Raw genomic sequence first — 6,978 nt, 5'->3', positions numbered from 1 at the left:
TTTTTTTCCAAGGAAATAAAAAACATACCAACCTTACCATTTCATATGTAGAACAATGGTAATGTTAGGCTTCCAAGTGTGGTGTATAGGTGGACCCTTCCAGTTTTTTCATGGGTCGAACTGGTAGGCATTTTGAGGTCTGTGGACCTGCGGGATTTGCTTGGCAATAACGTGGAAAGCCATTGGCGGTTCACTTTTGCAGGAGACAACACCCACCTCACATGAATCAAATGAATAAGACAAAATCTGCTAAAAACTTAGTCTGTATGGCTGTTGTCTCTTGCAAAAGTGAGCAGGGAAATATGGCTTTCCACGAAATTGCCTAGCAAATCTCTAATAACGATTACCAAGTAGAAACGCAATAACGAAGAGGCAAAATCAACAAAAAAAACAACCCCGGAAATGATACTTCCACCCTTTTCAGCATTTCCTCATCCTAAGCTAAGATATTTAGGAAATGAGAAAGCAAAAGGAAAGAGGAAACGCCACGAGTCTTAAGAAAAGACAAACAAAATGGGTGGAATTGGGAAATGTTGGAAAAGGAGTGGAAATATCATTCCTAAGGTATCAAAAGCTCTCACGTCATCTTTTCTTACGTTTTGGAATGAACAAGATTGTGACTTTTGATTTTTACACCTATGGGGTGTGGGGACCACCAGTGCTGCTGTGACTCCAAATCCATTTGGACCCACAAATCAATAGCCATGATTATAGATTGGCCATTGAGCAAATTTCAATGTTTCAATGGATATGCCAGTGGGACCCTTACGTGTCAATGGCCGGCACGGGTCGGGCACCATATAAAATCCCTCACAAACCAATGTTTGAATGAAGGAAACAAAATTTCAATATGTTTTCCCTGTAAAATGATTTTTTCAGTGTTTGTTAAAACTCATTTTTCATGGTCTTTTTTTTTTTTTTTTCCAAAATCTAAGGGGCCGTTTGGATACGCGGATTTTAGAATCCTGGATTTCTTCAAAATTATAGCTAAGAGACAAGAGAAGAAGTAGACCAGCCATCGTTTTTAACTTCTCACCATTCTTTCCCTCAGCAAGAGAGTAGCATATCCATGCATATTTCTAGGTTTTAGAAATCTGAGGATGCAGGAGAGATTTTTAACACATGAATTTCTCACTTAAAATCCAAGAAACTTTATCAGGAGTCTCAGGACAGCATACAACATCTTGATCATGAACACTCTTTGACACTGTTTTCAAACTTAAAACCCGGATTCTAAAATCAGCGTATCCAAACGGCCCCTAAAAGTTTCCTTATTTTCAAGGAAAACTGCAAATCTACTATAACTTCGAATTTTACTTGTCATGAAATATTTTTCCATGAAAAACTTCATTTTCCATGATTCTCTTTTTCCTAGATCCAAACACCCCTTAAAATCAAACATTCCCTTCTCTTTCTCTCTATCTCCTATTTAGAAAATCATGTTTGTATAACAAGAACTTATGATACAAGTAGAAAATGATAATGGGAAAAATCATTTTCTAATGATGGGAAAAATTATGTTATATATCCCGACAGTTGGGCCATGGGCAGTGGCCCACCTGTCTCCCATGAGTCATGGTTATGGCCCACATGCTTTAATTTCCTTTAGTAACCAAAAAGCATTTTCCACTATCTTTTCAATGGAGAATTTCTGATCAGAGAAATCAAATCCAAGTCGTTATCAACTCATGTAATCTTCAACAAGATACCAACTTCTCCCAAACAAAAAGCTATCAACATCCCATGTTCAAACGTCCGCGTACCATGAGGGAAAGGTACATGGCCGTAGAAGGCTTTTCACGTCCGACAACTGGTAGGGGAAAACCCACCCAACCCTACCCGAGGTAGCAATCTTCAACCCTAATCCAGACCAACCCAAGCCTCAGGTTGAAGAGAGTCTACCCTAACCTAACCCGTGTAACTCATTTTTTTTTTTCCAAATTGGGCTATGAATTTGGGTCATGGTTGGCTTGCCCGCCCAAGGCAAAAATAGGAAAAAGATAAACCAATAGTTTTAAAAGAGAAAAGTGTTTCTAAGCACGAGTGGCCACCGATTGGTCGCTCTTTGTGAACCCCGCAGAGGTGGACCCGCCATGGCTAATTTTGGCTTAGACATGCGGGGTTGAAGTCTAGAGTGGACTCACTGAGTCACTGATCTCTTTTGCAGAGTCAGTGATTGAATTACAGGGTACATCTGCCCTGAGGCCATAGAGAATGCCAAGAACTCGAGGCTTTTAGAGGTGAAGACCCGCGTGCAGTCATGGAAGGGTTTACCCAATTTGTTTTGATCTTTCAAGAAACCTGATGGGGTCCGGACTCAGCAACCAATTGGCTATTGACGCGTGGCCCTCACAGGGACCGCTGGAAAGCCAACACCTGGACCAATCAGGGACTTCCACCTACCCTTCCTAGGTATGAGACCTGGTCCATACAGAGGCCACTACCTGTCCTGGACAGGTGGCTTAGAACTACCACCTGTTCTAGACAGGTGGCTCAGAATCACTATAAATAGCCTTCACTTGTGCTAAGATGAGGGATCTGAAAATCAAAACCTTAAGCTTTTGCTCTGACATTGCTCTGCACTCCTGCTCATACTGATTTGAGTGTCGAAGCGCCCGTCCGGAGCACCACTCCGGGTTGGTCCTCTGACCCTTTTTCTTCTTGTCTGTGCCCTTGTGCAGCGCAGGACTCCACCAGCCCTTCAGCCGTGACTTGTTAGATCAGCCCTTCCGGCCCTACCATAACCTGTTACCAATTTTAGACCTAACAGATTTGGCGCCATCCGTGGGACCCCGCAACAAAAAGCTGTTCGGAACCTCACTTAAGCAATGGTAGGAAAACACGGAAAGCATGTGCCAACCTCCCGGACGACCCGGGCTACAGCCCCCCGCGAAGGGAGAAGCGAGCGATTGGCCTCGCAGATAGAGGTCGGGACGCCAGGGGAGCGCAGTCCGACTCGCTCGGACCGTTCAGACCCTACCCCGACCCCGAGGGAGATGCTGGCCCTTTTTCAAGAGATGACTGCTGTAATTGCGCAGTTTAGGAATCCGGCCACCGCACTCCAGCAGCACCCAGCCGAAGCCTCTCAGCCCGCCCAGGGGAGGGGAAGCTCCCGCCGAGAGCACACGCCTCCGCCCCGGGAGCAGACTCGCCACTCCACAAGACGAGATCACCTCTCCCGGGACAAGCATGTGAGTCCCGAGCCTCGCTTACATCACCGGTCACGATCACCCTCCGTACAAAGGCATGGCAACAAGAGAGACGCCACGCACGGAGAGGGATCGCGGCACCGGCGAAGGAGTCCGGCCAGTCAGTCCGGATCGGCTATGAGCCCGCCGGCAAGGAGAGAGAGGCCCGTCCACCGGGGTCCACCGGGCAGAGGAAAGAGAGGACCCGGTGTTGCGAAGGATCCAGCAGATCGACCACCGGATCGAAGAGCTCGCCAGAGAGCAGGGCCGGCCTGCCTCCCGGATCTTCACAAGTACTCAACCATTTTCAGACAGAGTGCTCAGCGCGGAGGCCCCCGCGGGCTGGAAGATGCCCCAGGTTCCGCAGTATGACGGGACCACCGACCCCGTGGACCACCTGGAGACTTTCAGGACCACAATGCTCCTCCACGGGGCGTCGAATGGATTCCTTTGCCGGGCATTCCCCACCACGTTGACCAGAGCAGCGCGGGACTGGTACTCGCAGCTTAAGCCCAGGTCCGTGGACAATTTTGATGATTTTGGGGATAACCTGGCCCGCCATTTCATGAGCAGCAGGAGACCCAGGAAGACGACCGCTTCGCTGATGGCCCTCAGGCAGGGAGATGATGAGGCCTTGAAAGTGTTCGTTGGTCGCTTTAACAGGGAAGCTCTCCAGGTTCCTAACCTGGATCCCTCCGCGGCCACGAACGCCCTTCTGGCCGGCGTCCGATCAACTGATTTCAGGCGAGCAGTGGCTCGGCGCAACCCGCAGTCCCTCGCAGACCTGATGGCCGGGGCGGAGGAGTACATCTCGGTGGAGGAAACTCTCGCCGCCCTGGACTCCGCTGGCAGGAGAAGGCCCAAGGAGAAGAACCCTACCAAGCAGCGTAGGGATGATAAGTCTCAGAAGAAGGAGAGAAGCCCTCCCCGCAGGGAGAGAAGCCCTTCTCGAAAGGGGAGAAGCCCCCAAGCGAGAGAGCATTACACGCGGCTGACCGCGTCCAGAGCACAAATCCTGGCAGCCATTCGGAAAGAGGACTTCATCCGTTGGCCGGAGAGGCAGAACTCATCGACGAAGAAAAACATGTCCCAGTACTGCAGGTTCCACAAGGACCACGGCCACGACACCAACGCGTGCCTTCATCTGAAGGAGGAGATCGAGCAGTTGATCAGCCGTGGGTACCTCGGAAGGTACTTGAAGAATGATGACAACAAAAGTGAACGCAAGGAAAAGCCGAAGCCCAGAGGCAGAAGCCCTCGCGGCACTCAACCTCTAGGCGACCGCATTCAAGCTCCGGCTCCGGCCAGCCCCCCTCCTCAGGTACCTCAACCTCAACCTCATGGTGTTATTGGTACCATTTCAGGAGGGCCGACCGCAGGAGGAACCTCTTCATCAGCCTGCAGGACCTATGCCCGGCAGGTAAACGCCGTCCATACCTCCAGCAAGAAGGCCAGGCTAGAGAACGAGATATCCTTTTCAGATGCAGATCTCGATGGCCTAATCCTCCCGCATGATGATGCCCTGGTCATCACCATGCTGGTGGCCAACTGGGAAATGAAGAAGATCTTGGTTGACAACGGGAGTTCCGCAAACATCCTCTATTATCACGCTTTCGAGCGGATGGTGATCGGAACCGACCGTCTGAAGCCGGCCAACTCGGATCTGTTCGGGTTCTCCGGAGAAGTTGTCAAAGTCGAAGGACAGATCGAGCTTCCAGTTCTTATCGGGGAGCCGCCCTGCCAGTCCGTCGCCATGGTAAACTTCTTGGTGGTAAGGGCCAAGTCGGCCTACAATGCTATCTTGGGCCGCCCTGGCCAGAATCTCCTCCGAGCCGTTCCCTCTGCCTATCATCAGAAGATGAAGTTCAGTACACCAGGGGGTGTAGGGGAAGTCAGAGGGGACCAGCCCCAGTCAAGGCAGTGCTATGCAGCGGCGCTGAAAGGGAAGAATGCGTCCGAGTCTCTGCCGATCGAGCTGTTCGATCTAAGGGACGAAGCCCAGATCACAGTAAACGAGCCGGCTGAGGACGTTATATCTATCCCGTTGTATAGCGGCGACGACCAGAGGGTTGTTCAGATCGGCTCTGCCCTGCCAGAGGCCGCGCAGCAGGATCTCGTTCAGTTCCTCAGAGCCAATGCAGATGTCTTTGCCTGGGCTCCTTCAGACATGCCCGGCATCGACCCTGCAATCAGCACCCATGAGCTCAGGGTTGATCAGACCTGCAAGCCCGTGAAGCAGAAGAGGAGGCACTTTGCACCAGAAAGGCGAAGGGCCATCAGAGAAGAGGTGGAAAGGCTTCTGAAGGCCGACTTCATCCGCGAGATCCAGTACCCGGACTGGCTCGCGAATGTTGTGATGGTAAAAAAGTCTAATGGGAAGTGGAGGACCTGCATAGATTTTACAGACCTGAATAAGGCCTGCCCGAAGGACAGCTACCCGCTCCCAAAGATTGATCAGCTCATCGACGCTACTGCAGGTCACGAGCTGCTAAGCTTCATGGACGCCTTCTCAGGATATAATCAGATCAGAATGCATGAGTCCGACATTCCGAAGACATCCTTTGTAACCGATCAGGGGACTTATTGCTATCGAGTTATGCCTTTCGGACTGAAGAACGCAGGGGCCACCTACCAGCGGCTCGTCAACAAGTTGTTCAAAGAACAAATCGGCCGCAATATGGAAGTATACGTGGACGATATGCTGGTCAAGAGCAGAGCTGCCTGCAATCATGTTGCCGACCTCGAAGAAGCATTTCAAGTCTTGAGGGAGCACAACATGAAGCTCAATCCGACCAAGTGTACGTTCGGCGTCGGAGCGGGCAAGTTTCTGGGCTTCATGGTAAGCCAGAGAGGGATAGAAGCAAATCCTGAGAAAATCAAGGTGGTGATGGAACTGACTCCGCCCAGAACTATCAGAGAAGTACAGCGCCTGACCGGACTAGTAGCTGCCCTGGGGCGTTTCATCTCTAAGTCCGCAGAAAGATGTCTTCCGTTCTTCAACGCAGTCAAGGGTATAAAAACCGCGCCCTGGACTCCGGAGTGCCAAGCGGCGTTTGAGGAGCTGAAGCAGTACTTGTCCTCTCCACCGTTACTGTCGAAGCCAGAGCCAGGAGAAGAGCTGATTCTGTATCTCTCAGCGGGACCTTTGGCAGTCGCAGCAGTACTGATCAGAGAGGAGTACCACCAGCAAAAGCCGATCTACTATGTCAGTAAGGTCCTCCATGATGCAGAGACAAGATATCAGCGGGTCGAGAAGCTCGTATACGCCCTCGTTATGGCGGCCAGAAAATTAAGGCCGTATTTCTAGGCGCATACGATCAAAGTCCTGACAGGACAGCCCCTGAGGCAGATCCTCCAGCGCCCAGACACTTCAGGTCGACTTGTGAAGTGGGCCGTGGAGCTCAGCGAGTTTGACATCAAATATCTGCCCAGGCCGGCAATCAAAGCCCAGGTTCTTGCGGATTTCATAGCTGAATGTACCATGCCAGATTCAGACCCCGGGTCAGAAGCAGCGCTTCCTACAGCAGCAGAACCGGTTATATCCGAGCAGCAGGTCGAAGCCGAAGCGGTTCCGCTTACAGGGCCCGAGGATGCACCTCCTCCGACCAGTCCGCTTCCGTGTTCTGAAGAGCCGCTCTGGGAGGTGTATGTTGACGGATCTTCAAATAAAGGTGGCAGCGGTGCCGGGCTAGTCCTCATAGGGCCAGATGATTTCGTCCTGAATTATGCCTTGAGGTTTGGATTCCGTGCGTCAAACAATGAGGCAGAGTACGAAGCGCTCATCGCCGGA

This window comes from Tasmannia lanceolata, unplaced genomic scaffold (genome assembly GCF_043159265.1).
Source record: "Tasmannia lanceolata isolate RefF3 unplaced genomic scaffold, GAP_Taslan_0.1 ptg000006l, whole genome shotgun sequence".
In the NCBI taxonomy this organism is placed as follows: Eukaryota; Viridiplantae; Streptophyta; class Magnoliopsida; order Canellales; family Winteraceae; genus Tasmannia; species Tasmannia lanceolata.
The sequence above is the reverse complement of the archived record's forward strand: the minus strand, read 5'-3'. Positions refer to the sequence as shown.